General features: G+C 38.7%; 1 protein-coding gene across 3 annotated transcripts in view; it reads left to right on the forward strand.

Annotated features, from left to right (window-relative positions):
* The first annotated feature begins 1,909 nt into the window (after positions 1-1,909).
* LOC121633568 (1-phosphatidylinositol 4,5-bisphosphate phosphodiesterase beta-4-like) overlaps positions 1,910-15,056 on the forward strand; it is a 61,239-nt gene continuing 48,092 nt past the window's right edge. For 2 of the 3 annotated variants that reach the window (XM_041975672.1, XM_041975674.1), the window contains exons 1-2: positions 1,910-2,322; positions 5,950-5,995. The gene's annotated coding sequence lies outside the window, so the exon portion shown is untranslated. Of the gene's footprint in view, positions 2,323-2,587; positions 2,713-5,949; positions 5,996-15,056 lie in introns of those variants that run through there. The other variant, XM_041975673.1, reaches the window with a different exon arrangement.

Raw genomic sequence — 15,056 nt, forward strand, 5'->3', positions numbered from 1 at the left:
TGAAAGTAGTACTGAAAATGTGTTGGGAATAATAAAATAGTGTAACTACATTTCAAGAAAGCAGGTCGCTCATGAAACAGTGAGTGACCCAGTTAGAGTGTTTAGTGGCATCGATGTGGGGCAACTGGACATTTAGCTGCTGCATGTATGTAGGTTGTGTGATATATGTGTCACATTCAAGGGCAAGGGGAACCAGGGAAAAGCCTTAATGGCCTACTTTCATATTATCACCAAGGTTACAATATAAAAAAAATAAATAACAACCCTAAAAGCAACATCTCAATTTATGAATAACTGAACCCCACCACAGTGACTTAAAAAGGGACGCTGTGCAGCATGTGTGACTGCATGCACTGGGTAACACATTTCTCATCTATAGGATATAAAATACTTGTTACACTTTGAGTGAAGGTAGCATGTGCCTGGAGTCTGCCATGTTGCAGTAGGTCTACAGCAGTGTCCATGAACTTATGAGACTGAGTTTTTAACAGTGTCTGAGCATGTGCTGCGGCTGTGTGCGTTCATAAACACTGTATCCCTCTCAGTCACAGCTCCTCAGCATAATCCCAACAGGCAACAGGAGATAAGGCAAACCTCGGCCATAACAACCATTGTGACCATTCGGAGGCCTTCGTGCATGCTGGCAACTAGGAAGTGAGCTAATTAACCCTGGGTTCAGGACAGAAGGCGAGCAGCTTTTTAATAAGATTCTCTGGGTTATATAAACAGTGCTGCCCCTCCAAACTCCCTGGAATATTATCGCCCTGTGTCCATCTGCTGTGGAGATGGAGAGGAGGAGGTGTTCTGTAACTGGGCTTTAATGAGGCACACCAGGACGGCAGAAGAGGACCACAGGATGCTACTTGGCAGGTACACTGTGCTTACACACACATACTTAGAGACACTCACTGTGTGAGCTGTGTGCTTTTGGTCTTTGGTCCCTGAATCTAATCCTAACCCCTCCTCTATGCTTCAACTAATGTAAACCTAATCCAACCTTAATCCTAAACCCCAAGAATTTAACATTAACACCGGACCCAACCTTAATCTGGGTTTGATAACATTCTGATTGTAATTCTAATATTATTCCTGCTCATGTTAGACCATTAGAGCATATCCTAAAACCCAAAAAGTTCCCCTCAGAGAGATGCAGTGCACTGTGCCCTTGCTTTGTGTTGCTGTCCTTCAGTGTCTTTAATCCAATTTTTTTTTCTTTTCCTTTTTATTACAGTTTACATATATTGTTTCCCTGCAAATGACTTATAATTACTTTGTTTAAAAACAACTTTGTGCAGTCACTAACTTTTAAAGAGAAATTCCTTAATTTTAGGAAAATTGTCTAACAGCTCACTGGATTTACTACTCCTCTTAAAATGGTTTCCATGTGTGGTCTCTGAAAGAAAACCCCAGTGATGACATTAATGTGCAAGGACGCGTCATTCTGAATTATAAACAGGGAGAATGGAGCTTGAAGTAGATGGTTGTTGGAATCATGTGAGACTTATATATCATCCACTATTTTTTAAGCTTTTGCAGCTAGTTTGACCAAATACACAATATTTCAACTGTGCTTTTTGCACTTATAAGAAATGTATTAAAATGCAACCAGAAAGTCCCATAAAGATCCATCTGGCTTATCTGCGTTACAGAAACATTTATGTTAATATAGAAATATTGTCAAACTGTTTGAGGTGGAAAGAAAAGAAATTTTCTTTTACAACAAATAAAGTTATGGTCCTGATAAAATAAAAAAAGGAAAAAAGGTAAAAGTATAAAATCCACCGGTGTGCGCTGCAGTCAGTCAGAGGTGCATTTTACTGTGACTTTACAAAGGGGGGAGGCACCGTTTGTCTATATCAACGCATAGCGGCTACAGTAGTCAGCTGTTAGAAAAGGGGGGAGGAGCTGGATGTGGTTCTGGATGACTCACTCTTCTGTCAACCCAAGGCACACTCATTCACTCATTTGCGCGCACGCTCGTACAAACACACAAAACCGATCTAGCACGAACGCGACCGACTCACGCGCAGGCACGTCGGGAGCTGGTGGTAGAGGTTGTGGTGAGAGGGAGGAGGAGGGCGCCGCGCTGCCTTTCTGAAGAGGGGCTCCTAATCAAAGCGCATCAGGGCCGCTCATTCTCCACTGGAGGGCGAGTGGTACAAGAGCACCGGGACGCTCCGGCAGGCGGGAGACGGGACAGAGCAGCAGCTGGAAGACACACAGACAGAGAGAATTCCCGACCCGGACTCTGCTAAGCATCATCTCTCTCTCTCTCTTTCTCCGCCGTCGGATTAAACCCGTCCTCACTAACAGCCAAATCACGTAAGAAACCAACGTGAAGCTTTGTGTAATGTCTCTCATAGCTGCTAGTAGAATGTTTATAGAGTTTGGGGGGAGTCGTTTGCTTTGTTTTACGGCGGGGAAATGAAATGTGTCCCTTTAATGTTCACCTTCATCTAAACTCCATCACTCTGGCTTTGAGAGGCTCACACCAAATCCTGCTCGCATCATTCAGACATCACACAACCTCCGTCTGCCTCACTCGATCTCTCTGTCACACACACACACACGTTCACACAAACACACACACACACACACAGCTGGAGACAGTAGCATTTGCTAGCTAGCAAACCACACGCATTAAAATAGAGATTTAACAAATGGATATCGAATTTACTCTGGGATTGCTCGGCGCGTTGGCTTCTCTTCCAGGTAAATACGATACGACATAGAGCCTCTGCGGCTTAAAAACTAGATAAAAATGCCGGGACTATTGATGTTTCCAAAGGCTGGGAGGCTAGCCAGTGAAGCTAGCTGTAGCGGGACAGCAGAAGCCAGCCGGGCGATGACAAGCACGGTGCTCTCTGCACAGTGGCTTTGATGGTCAACCGACTAGCAGGCATACCCGCGCTTTTTCCATGTTACATTTGCACAGATGTGTACCTAACGCTTTACCGCCCTCCAATATTTGCCGTGCACTGACCTGCAACAGCTTTAATTAAATGTAAATGTTCTATGGAATAGGGGGGGATCCAGGGACTGCTTTTGTCAGTCGGGTAGCTAAAGTGAATCTGGAAGCTGCAGCTGCCATGCATGCAACCCACACTGCATGATGCTCACTGTTATTGCAAGCAAGGAGCACAAGTTTCTTATTTTATTCTGAGTATGCTTTAGTGTATAAATGTAACATCAGTGAAACATTTATGAAATTATGTTTAAATTGGCAAGTGAGGCATTATCAGAACATGGAGTAACTGATAATGCCATTATTTAGTTTAAATTAACTCATGTATTAGCTGTTTCAACAGGGGGGTTTTTGGTTATTTCTTTCAATAATTAATAGTCTTATTTACAGTGATGTGATGAATGGTGCAGTGGAGGACATGAACATAAAGGTATGGGTTGCAAGAGTAAATATATTACTGAAAACTACTGTTTGTAGGTCAAATCACTGATAAATATAGAAACATTAACCTCCTACAGTTTAATACTTACATTAAGGTTATTATTTTTGTGCTACACATGAAAACGAGGGAATGTCTAATTAAATATGCAATGTTTCTTTTTTATATTTTTCCATTTGGCAATGAACGGCAAAATAAGCTCCTTAAAAATTTTTTCCACTGGCCTGAAGGATGACCACACTGCTTATGTTTTTGATTTTCTGATCTTCCTCTGTACATTCAGCCTCCTGCATCAATTTAATGGATTTACCTCAATATAAGTTTATTATTTGGAACTTCTGCTCCATTTTTAATTATAGTAAGGTATATGTGAGTGGTTTTCCTCAGTGTTAGCACAGATGACCCTACTGTTGGATTTGCATAGAGTCTGACAGCAGGTTTCCATTTTCAAAACCTGTTTTTTATCGCGTGCACACAGGAGATGGTGTGATATTTGTTCAGGGATAACTCGCAGGTAACTCCATAAGCCTATTTGCACTGCAGATAGGCCATAATCTGTCATTTTTTTTACCTGGCTTGGCAGTTCTCTAAAATTAATTGATGAACGGGTGCAGATGGTCCCTTAACGACTGCACCCCATGTTCTGTCCTATTTGCTCTGTCCACTTATATATTATGAGGCATGAGCCATATTTGTACAAGGAACCCATTTTCATTTTGTATAGATTGCAGCACTGGTGAGCATCAGAAATGCTTTTAGTCAAGGACCACAGAGTGTCTTGGTGCCTGTAACGGTGAAATCGCAGAAAGCTGTCTCCCACACCTAACAAACTGTGTCCTCTGCAGCCTGTGAAAGATCACCATTATGCAAAAGAAAACAAATTTTGCTTGACACTGCCACATCAACGTCCCACCCGTGATAATAGAGGCAAACATTATGCTCTCACACAGTAACAATCCCTTACCTGTGGCTTAAACTCAGACTGAGAGGCATTTTGATGAATAGATGTGGAATAAGGAGCTTAAACACTAACAGGATGGGCAGGTGTTTTGTTATTACTTTGTTTCGTTTGGACCAGATGAGATCATAATTGTTGGTACACTCTGTGTTTAGTGCCTTAGAGAGTTTTTATTTATAACATCCTGCTGTCTGTTTATTTGGTTGTAGTATGATCAGGGATCAGGGCTTTAATCCTTATTATTATATCAAACAATGTATTGCAATGGAGATTATTCACTGCTGTTATTATTCATTTGTCTAACTTCAAGAATTAAAATGGATTTTTTCCCCACCTTGTAGTGTTCTCTAATCATTGCGTTGTGACTTTATTTGATCAGCTCACTTCCAAGTTTCTGGCCTTTTTAAAATATACCGCGGGTTTAGATATTATTCCTTATGCTTGCCTATTCCCATCTGGTAAGCGTGACCACATATATACAGTTTTCAATTTTACACTAAACAGAGAGAAATTGCTTTTCTGTGTCATGCTTCAGGTGCACCCAGATGCAGTGCAGTGCTGGAGGGATGGATACAGCGTAGTCTAGAGTCAGCGCTGGGCAGATTGAATGTTTATTGAAGTGTGTCTCTGTTCATTTAGCAAGCAGGCAAAATATCTCTGCTTTGACTGAGAAGCAAACAGTAAAACCAGAGTTTAACTCAGATTAAAAGACAGTAAGAAAGTAAACCATCTTGCAGTGTATAAACTGGATATCTCACTTGTGTTTTTTGGGTAATTTATTCTTCATTGGTGAAAAATATAAATTTTTTGTGTGTTTGAGTGGCAAACTTGCCATCATTGTATTGATTTGCATAACGTTTCTTCTTGTGGGACTTAAAATGGAATCCACTTCATGCCAATATAACTGTGGGAGGCTGGTATGCTCCATAACTCATTTCCTTTAATATTTATGTTGCACTGTATGCTCTGTGTTGAAAGGTCCAGATTACCTCACCTTTCTTCCCCCTTATTTAATGCCACTGGCAGGTTTTTATATTAGTGTTGTTTAGAAAATCTAATAACATAAATATTACAGTACAGGAAGGACATAATTATTTCTGCAGTTTATCTGGATAAACCTTGTTTATCTATCAGTGCTGGCCATAATGAGTTGGACAATATCAGCATATCCGATATTGAGCAAAACAAACCAACTCTGGCATCCTTGGTATTGTTTCTTCTCAGAGCTGTCTCGGCAAAGTTGTCAGTCGCCCCAGATCTGTGAATGTGGAAGCTCCAACAGGCAGATGGAGTAAAAGGCCAACAGACGAGCAGCCTGGCTAACCAACTGACATTCCCAGTGTTGTTGTAGTATGTCAAAAACATGTTGTATCACAGCCCTCGACGCGTCTGCCCTTTGTGTTTTCTTTGGGAGGCGGAACAGCGGGATGTGGTATGCGGACATCTCTCTTAGGTTCTATCCCAGCTCATGCTCTTCCCACTGTATAACAAGGTTATAGACCTAAGCCAAATAAGTCCAGATTCTGGCCTTTGTGATTTATGAAATTCTCTTCCCTTCTCACCGTCTGTCCTTTTTTGTCTCTGCAGGCCGAGATATGAGCCTTTCCAGCTGAACGCTATTGATGCTGAACTGGTGAGTTCTTGTGTTGTTTTCTTTCAGTCCTGGTTAGATTCTGCCTAACAGCACTACTGGCTAATAACCATCTGGTAGCAATTGATGACAAGGCTCTTTTCCCAGAATGTAGTATAACACAAGCTACCTCTTCAATATTAGTTTCTTCTTTCCGGACCATCTGGCACATGATTGCATATTAATAACCCAGACTCCATGAAATAAGTTGATTAAAATGAATACATAATGTATATGAAGTATTAGACCTCATCCTGCCTTTAGGCCTAACTTGATAAGTTATGTAATCTTTCTGTCTCATTGTTTAAAGTGTTTCTGGAGGTTAAAAACAATTAGGAAACAAGACGAAGAATCAGTCTTGTACTACTTAACAGATTACCTGCTTTTTGTTTTAACTTTGTCTTTGATCAGGCCTTATTACTGAATACAGATGCCTTTTGCTCTAGGGCGTTTAACATTGCAAGCAAGTTGCACCCAGATCGGTAGACAACACACATTTTATTAGATTTGTGCTGATTGATGAAAGCGACAAGGCTAATTTTTCACAGTATCATTCATACGAGTCCAATGTGACGCACGGGTCGATCCACTGCCAGACATCAGTCACTGATAAGTACGCTGAGCAACTGTTTGCTGCTGTTTGCTCTCTCGTGCCAAGCCTGACAGAGTAATGAAGTTAAAATGTGATTGCTCTCTGTAATGTGTTCTGTATTAATGATGTAATATGCATTAACATAGAATGCTATGTCTGATTAATTTTCATATGCTGCAAGCTTTTTTACATTCTCATCATATTTGTTCAATGCTAAGCAGCCTGTTTATATAATGCCACAATAAAAAATAGCAAAACAATAATACTGCTGGGTGGTCACTAAAGTACAACAGTAGAGCTTTTGTTTTTATATGAAAAGCAATTGAATTAGTTAGGAATTACTATTTAAGAGTTTAAAGGTGCTCAACTCAAAAGTCAGAACTTGAAATTTGCCATCGTTCACGTAAAGAGCCAAACATCAATACAATGGTAAAATAACACACAGTGGGAGACCTTTTTGATAGATGAAGTTTCATGATATTTATTTAAACAGTGTTTTACATAATCTTGCTTACAGATTGTAAAAAAAAAGGAAATGGCACCAAAATAAATACCTGTGCCTCCACAGGTAAATAGATTTATTCCCTGCAAAATTAAAATGACTCCATCACAGAAATGTTAGGACTCTGTCTAACAGGGGTGGACTTTTTCCCCTATGCATCAATATTAAATTGGACCCTGTGATGGACTGCCCCCCTCCCACCCCCATGGCCTTGGATTGAAATAAGCATGGATTGTTGGATGGAATATTCAAATGACTGAACCGTGCAAAGATGAGGAGTAACTGAACCCTCGGAAAAAGTCCAGTTATGGTCGTACATATAACTTGAATTATTATTCTCAATATATTCTTAGTGGATTGTAGTTCTTTTGTTATTTTAGGTTTATAGCTTGACATCAGTAAAGACATACACAAAACTGTTAATTTTCTTTTCTTGTAGAGGAACCGTCTAATAGAGGAATTTCCTGGTTCTTGAAACCCTGATATAATAGCAAATGAAACGGATTGTTTCACATTATTGGCAGAAATTGTGGTTAACAAAAGAAATGCCATGACCACTCAGAGTTGTCTGATTCACTGGGTTGCATATTTGTTTATTATTGACCGTTCTTGTTTTAATCCAAATCTCTGATTTGTGCTCACAGACGTCTCAGATGCAGAGATTAATGATGTGAATAATTAATGTGATTAATGGCTTGTCTTATTACTACTATATAGCTTATGTTGTTTGAAAGCATTTGTGGGTTCCTCAGTTAGGAACCCATAAAGTATGATATTGCATCACCACTTAAACCTCCAGTGATTGTGAAGATTAATAGAAATTGTGAAGTAGATGCCATGTGTCATTTTTTTAGGTGCCAAATTGTTTTCCTGCTCTCTTTCTGAGGTTGTCTTTTGTCTGCACAGACCCTGACGTCTAAATTCAGAATCATATTTTTAAACTCAGACTTTATGAGCAGCCTCTAAAATTATGCCTCAGTCAATTCCTAACCTTCATAATAAGAAGTCAAACATATCTGTCTGCTGCATGATTAAAAACCCACCTTTTATTGAGTTTCAATGTAAAAACACATCTTTATTATCAATATAGTGAGCCAGAAAATCAACAGTCTGACTCCATAAAGTAAACACACTGCTGAATGACACAATATCAGCTTGTTAATTAACAGATGTCTTACATTTAATGCTGCAATTTAATTACTCTCGGTAAGGTACATCCTCTATCTCCTCTCCTCTCTTCTTAGCCAAACAAAACAAAATCTAATCAGGCAACCATGGATGTAAATGGATGCAATGGAGGAGCAATCCTTACAAAATGTTGCTTCCCTCCCTGATTGCAACACACCTTGAAATTTCCTACACAGCAGAGGAAGCATTAGTCTACAGTTATTGCAACTCCTGTATTTTGGTCTAATATGGCTGCTTGGGTTGAGAAGAGAACACAATTTTCTTTAACAATGCAGAATAAAATAATACACAATATACATAATTCATGTCTCAGTTTGTTCATCAAGGTTCAGTTTACTTCATTGTATATTTATTAATTTTTAAAGGTTGTGATAGTTAACATAAGCATGCTATCAAATAGAACAAAGTTTGCATTTAAGTTCTTCTCTGATTTATATTATTCCTATATACAGTGACACCTCTATGTAGCTTATGTAATGAAAAAAAGATCAACATAGGTTAGTCTTTTGTTTATAAAAATAAGTGAATAAATAAATAAAACATCATCATGCCTGACAGTGAAGATGCCAGTGCTATCAACATCAGCAGTAGTCATGTATCAGCATAGGTTGGACACCCTGCTGCATTTTCAGATGTTGACATTCACACAAAATATGGATGTGACAGTCACTCGAGGCTGCACCCGGGTGGGGGAGATGTCACTTTCAAAGGATCTTCAAATTCAGTCTACTTGTAATCAGAAGATGGTTTGATATGTTTATGCCACAATCATTTCAGACATGATCAAGCAGCTTATTTTTTTCTCCATGCAAAGAAACATCAGGCATAACTAACAGGGTTACTCAGCTTGCACTAACAAATTTCTAAGATGCAAACACTGTCCCATCATGGATGTTTAGTTTCACTGGCCTGTGACACTGCTAAAAGCCTCAGTAATGCTCTCTGCTCTTCGCACTGATAGGTCTCTTGACTCCACTCCACTTAGCAGTCACAGCTCCGAATATGGCTGATCAAAACTTTTTCTTCAGCTCTCTCTGGTTTAGATGTTGTAGATTGTAAAGATATTCAGTGGCACTGTTTGCTGCTCAAAGACAGAGAGATCAATGATGAGAGCGTGTGTCTTCACTACAAGGGTAAGTGTGGCTGGAGGGTGAATACAATGACGGGGGGTATTCTCTGCAGACTCTCCGCCTGCCAGCAGCAGAGACAGAGAGAACGGGAGAGAGGAGGCGAGTGAAAAACACAGTGGACAGAAAAAGAGGGAAATGCTTACTGTTGAATCAACAGATGGGGGGGCTGCAGTCATCAAGTCAGTGTTTACTATTTCTTTAAAACAAATGCCAGCATTAGCTGATTCAGTGGCTGGCAGCAGGAGTATCCCGGCTTGTGTGAAAAAGGCTTCGAGGAGTAAAATCAACACTTTAGTGGTGAAGATTGGAGCTTGGCTACACGTGTGGGTCTAAAAATAATCTGGAACCAACCCTCCTTTCTTTAGTTAAATGCACACACTCTTGTAATGTGCACATTCACTTTACCCATGGCTCAATCCACTTTGGGATTACATGTGAACGTAATTTGCACTTCCAATTAAACTGTTGACCTTTGCTCCAGAATGCAAAACTTGATTTTCTACCATTCTCTCCTGGATAGCTATTATTACACAGCCAGGCCAACAATGGAGAGAGCGAGGCTTTAATACATGCAATTATCATTGAAGTCAGCAAAATTATTAGTTATTGCATTGTCAATATTTGAGGTAGGAAATTAAGACATAGACTTATGGATAATGGTTGTTTTCTGAACTGGTTTATTTAAAAGTCCCAGTTATGACAATTAAAAAAAAATAAAAATAAATAAATAAAATCTTCACTGGCATTTTCCCAGCATTATAAAACCAGTGTGCTCTCACAGCACCAGTGAAATGTGGGCTAAGTCATCATTCGCAGTGTTTCTAAGACAAGAATGCAGCAGTTGTGTGTTTCTAAGGGGAGATGGCTCATTCACAATAACAAAAAAAAAGAGCGCAGTTTAGGAATAAGTTAAGATACTGAAAACACAATGGAATATATTAGGTTAGGGCTAGCCTAAAGCATCCTGCCAAGACTCTAACAGCTCCAACACATGACTCGCTGGCCAGATCAGATGACTAGATAAATAGCAGGAATGTTGCTTCTTCCTCTTTCTGCAGCATTGCTTCTGTCTGTTTGGGAAAAGAGAGAGAGTGATGACGTGTGTGGTTGTATGGATTATGTTGTGTGGGATATAGGTTACGATTAGGGCAAGGGTTAAGGAAAGGCGAGCTCTAGTTGTGGTTATGGTAAGTCTTCAGAAAATAATTGTTATTTCCTCTAAAGTGGTGGAAACACAAGTGTGTGTGTCAATAGAGCATCTTTAACCACCACACTACTGTACAAGATAATAATTATGTAATATTTAACAGCTGAGCTTATCACTTACCCTGCACAGCTAAGTTAAAATGCAGAGCGCCAAGCATGGCACAGTTGTCTTTATTTCATTATTAGCTTGCATAATCCATTGGCCAGAAGGAAGGAATAACTGCTTCTATGTTCATATCCTCAAGTAGAAACATCATCAAGTATCTAATGTGGACATAATTTATGTTTTTATTTGTTTTCTCTTAGAAAAACTGTTTTAACAGTTTTTGTCAGGCCTTCTTTAGAGTTTACAATCCATGCAAATGTTAGGGGAGAATACACACACACAGCATTACGAGTAAACGTTCTCTCACATGGATTTCCATCCACTGCCAGAAACTTGTCATAGGACTCCATCCATTTTTCATTAGCCACTTCTCGCATGTCATTAAATAAACCTCTGGGCTGAGCACTGAAATCCATTAAATGGCTTTCATAACAAACTGTAGAAGAATCTTAAATTTAGAGAAGTGTCAAAATCAAAGTACATCATAAAAGGAGTGTTGTTAATCTTCTTTTGGCCAAAACTAGTATACTACTTTATTTACAGCACTTCCCAGCTGTGTTTATGTAATTCTGAGGGCAATTATGTGTTTTGTTTCCAAGTTCCCACTACTGACACTTTTTTATTGTCATCTTCTACATGAAGACAATGTGGTGAACACCATATCCAGAACGTGGGAAAAGAAATCCCATCTGGCCCTGAATAAATCCATGAAATGAATGAACGTTATAAAGTGGCCAAACTATCTTAAAACACTGTCTTTCTTAGAGGTATTAAGAGGTATTAGAGGTATACAACGCAAATTTCCCTTTAGCAGCCACATATATCAAAGCATAACAGCTGGTGTGACAAAGCACATGTCATTTTAATTAAACAATAATTCAGAAATAATTACAATCACAATCTGATTTCATGCTGAACACAACATGGAGAGTTTTCCCACAAAAGCAGATTACAGATTCGTCACCTTGTGGAGGATAAACAAATTTTATCTTATACAGTGGTTCTCAAACCTTTTGAACCACGGTTTTAGTGGATTTGGTTAACTGCTGTAACAAAGCACCTCCATGCCCATAATCAGCTTCTCGTGCCTAGATAATGCCTAATTCAGATTTTTAATATGTTATAAGTAATAAGTTTGTTGTTTATGCCTGAATGCATAAAAACATAAATGCATTAATTTCACAGATTTTCTCTTTGCATTTATAAATTTATTATAACAGCCCTAATAAAAATCCTACATGTATTTAATAAATGTAGGCCATATATTTTTTTTTTTTATCATGATCTGCCAACCCCTTGAAATTATCTTAGGACCCCCTAGTTTGGGAAGCATTGATCTAATGCATGACTCTCTGCTCCTTAATGCTCTCTTGTTATATAGACACATATTTATTGTGTTATCACAGTCTAGTTAAATCCCAAAAGTTCCCAAAAGGTTTGGACACTGTTTAGATGTAAATAAAAACAAATAACAAACAACAATTTGCATATCATAAACCGGAACTTAAATATCTAGTTGTCTCATGCACACCATAAATGACACAGAATCTATATTTGAGGACTCAGTCCTTTTAAACTTCTGAGCTCTTTCTCTTCACCTCGACACCACTCTCCAACAGTGCCACACTCCCTGTCACGCACCACATGCTATATAGTGAGTGAATTGCAGCTCTATCTGCTAAGATCATGTCATGGTTGAGCTGAATTATAATGGAATATTTATGTAACAAACAGCCAAAATGAAATTTACTTAGAAAAATCCAGTGTTAAAGATTGAGGGCCTGAAATGGGCTTAAGAACCACTAAAGTGGTGCGTGTTTGCAGCTTTGTGCACAGATTTCATCCCTGCAGTATTCCATGTCATACCAGCACAAATTATGCAGTATAATGGCTGCAAGTATTAGCTGGGGTTAAATGGTTTCCTGTTATTGGTCCCCGCTAATGTAATCCACTAATTAGACAGCATAATGGTGGAAAGGGAGAATTTCTATCCCTGTGTGTATGTGCCTAAGTGTGCCCTTGTTAAAGACAGTCGTCCATCGTTCTCTAAGGCAAAAGGAATGATGTTCTTTCTGTGTTGTCTCTACATGACTCACTAAGCAGAAAAGAAGAAAAAAAGATCTCCCTCTCACCTTTTCTCTCTGCCTGCCTGCCTATCTCTCTGTTTGGCCCTCAGGGAGCTGGCTCCTGACAGCATCACACAGAAAAGATAAAATTGAAAAGTCAAAGTGTATGTGAATTGTTTTAGTGCCTGTGCATCTCTCTCTGTGCCTCACTCCCTTCCTCTCTTCCTCCATTGTTCTCTGCCTGTCTCAGGATACCTCTGCTTTTGTCTCTACCTTCTATTTCAATTTCACCCACGTTCTGCTGTCTCAAGCTATTCCCTCCATTCAAGCCAGTGAGGTAGCTCCATTCTCGCAAGATTTAAGAGATTGTGATCATGAATCCAGCTTTGCTAGGATTCAAGCTATGTGCTTGTGGCCAAGTCACTGTAAATTAGGAACAATCAGGGTCCTGTGCTGGCCACTATGGGAGAGTTTTCAGTCCAATGAGATTAACCTATTGTAACTATAAAATAAATTAGTTGCAAGTATTCATACAGCTCGTATTCATTTGACGCGCTTTGTTTATACTACTGTGTTTGCAGGTGCAGAGTGAGAATTAATGGCTCTAGGTTAACTTCACCCTTCAAAATTCATCTCAAACTTTAATTCTAAAGAAAATATATTGACCAAATTTTAGCTGAAACTGAAGTGCAAAGGAACACTACATGTAAATTTGCTGCAGTAAGTCAGTGAAATATTGCACTTCACACCTAAATCTTTTATCAATAGTTTTGCAATGGATGCTTTTGTAAGTTGTACAGTTCAAATCAAAGTTTGGACACTCTTTCTCATTAGATTTAATGGGGAAAAATTGTCCAAATGTTGGACTGGTACTGTACATAAAGCAAACGATGTTCAAAAGCCACAGTCAGATTCAGATTAAGATATATTTATTTACTCCAGTAAGTCCTAATTGTGGAATTTTACAGACAAATAATTACCATTACCATTACAGATTTATTATGTTTTATTACGTTTTTATAGTAGATCTGGAAATCTTTTTGTCCATATAAGGGCCGATACAGACAATACAAAGAACATGGATATACAAAAAATAATAATAAAAAAAACAGTCACTAGTGGAAATGGCAAAACCAAAGTAATAAATTACATAAAATTTTTGGTTTGCCAGTAAAATGATTCATTCCAATAAATTTGCCTTGCAGCTGTATTAACCACTCTAATTGTAATTATCTTTTCTTTTATATGGCAAGATTGTAGTGTAGGCCAAATGCACATTTTATAGAACTATTACTAAGAATAATACCCATTTAAAGACGATAAATACTGAATCATAAAATACACGTATATAATTTTTTTCCCTCTCTAAACAAAAGTCACACAGTGGATACGTCATGTCTACAGCCGAATAGACAAGGCTGCAATGAGATAAGGTCATTAAAAACCATAAACCCAGTCAGTCAAATGCTAGAAAACAGTATGAAAATATGACCATTTTCTACTACAGATGAACATTATCATGATCACAGTCACCTCCAGTAATCATGATTATACAATTCATTTATAGCTGTGAATGGCCCAGTCCCAACAGGGCACACTCACATGCTGATGCATAACAAAATAAATACAATCACAGCACTCATACACTTGTGTTTATCTAAACTTTTTTTCCTGGTATAATATACTAATTATACGTGACTGTTTTTATGAATTTCACACGTGTGACAAGCTGTCAGAAGTTCAAAACTCTATATGCTAAAAAAGGGAATATAATGAAACTCTGTCAGCATGTAAAGAACAACAAATTCATATTAATATGAATAAAAACTTGTTGCTTTCATGCTTTGATTATATGCAGTTTAAAGAAGGTGAAATGTTTAAATGTGTTTGCTTAAGAGAATAATTTTAACTTGTCTCACTCCCCAATCTCAGTCACACTGCCAGCTCCAGGAAGCTGCCGCACTGACACAAGAGTTGGATCAGTTTACATGCTTGTCATATCATGTTGTAGTACACTAGATAATACACATCATATTTCATTCATGCGTTTTATCCTTTTAGTGCTCCTGCTTATTCTCATTTCCATCCTTCAGTTTCCAGTCTGGTTAGCGTACGTCAGCCTTCTCAGAGACCCCACTGCCCAGTGGGACACAGCTGCATGATGAAGGGGGGGAGGGAGGGGTTTTCTCATAGTTCTCCTTCGGTCACACAGTTGATGTTGTTTGATGTCCCTTCGCGGAGACTCTCAAAAGAGCAATATTGAAGATGAACACA

Source organism: Melanotaenia boesemani, chromosome 22 (genome assembly GCF_017639745.1).
Source record: "Melanotaenia boesemani isolate fMelBoe1 chromosome 22, fMelBoe1.pri, whole genome shotgun sequence".
NCBI classification, from domain to species: Eukaryota; Metazoa; Chordata; class Actinopteri; order Atheriniformes; family Melanotaeniidae; genus Melanotaenia; species Melanotaenia boesemani.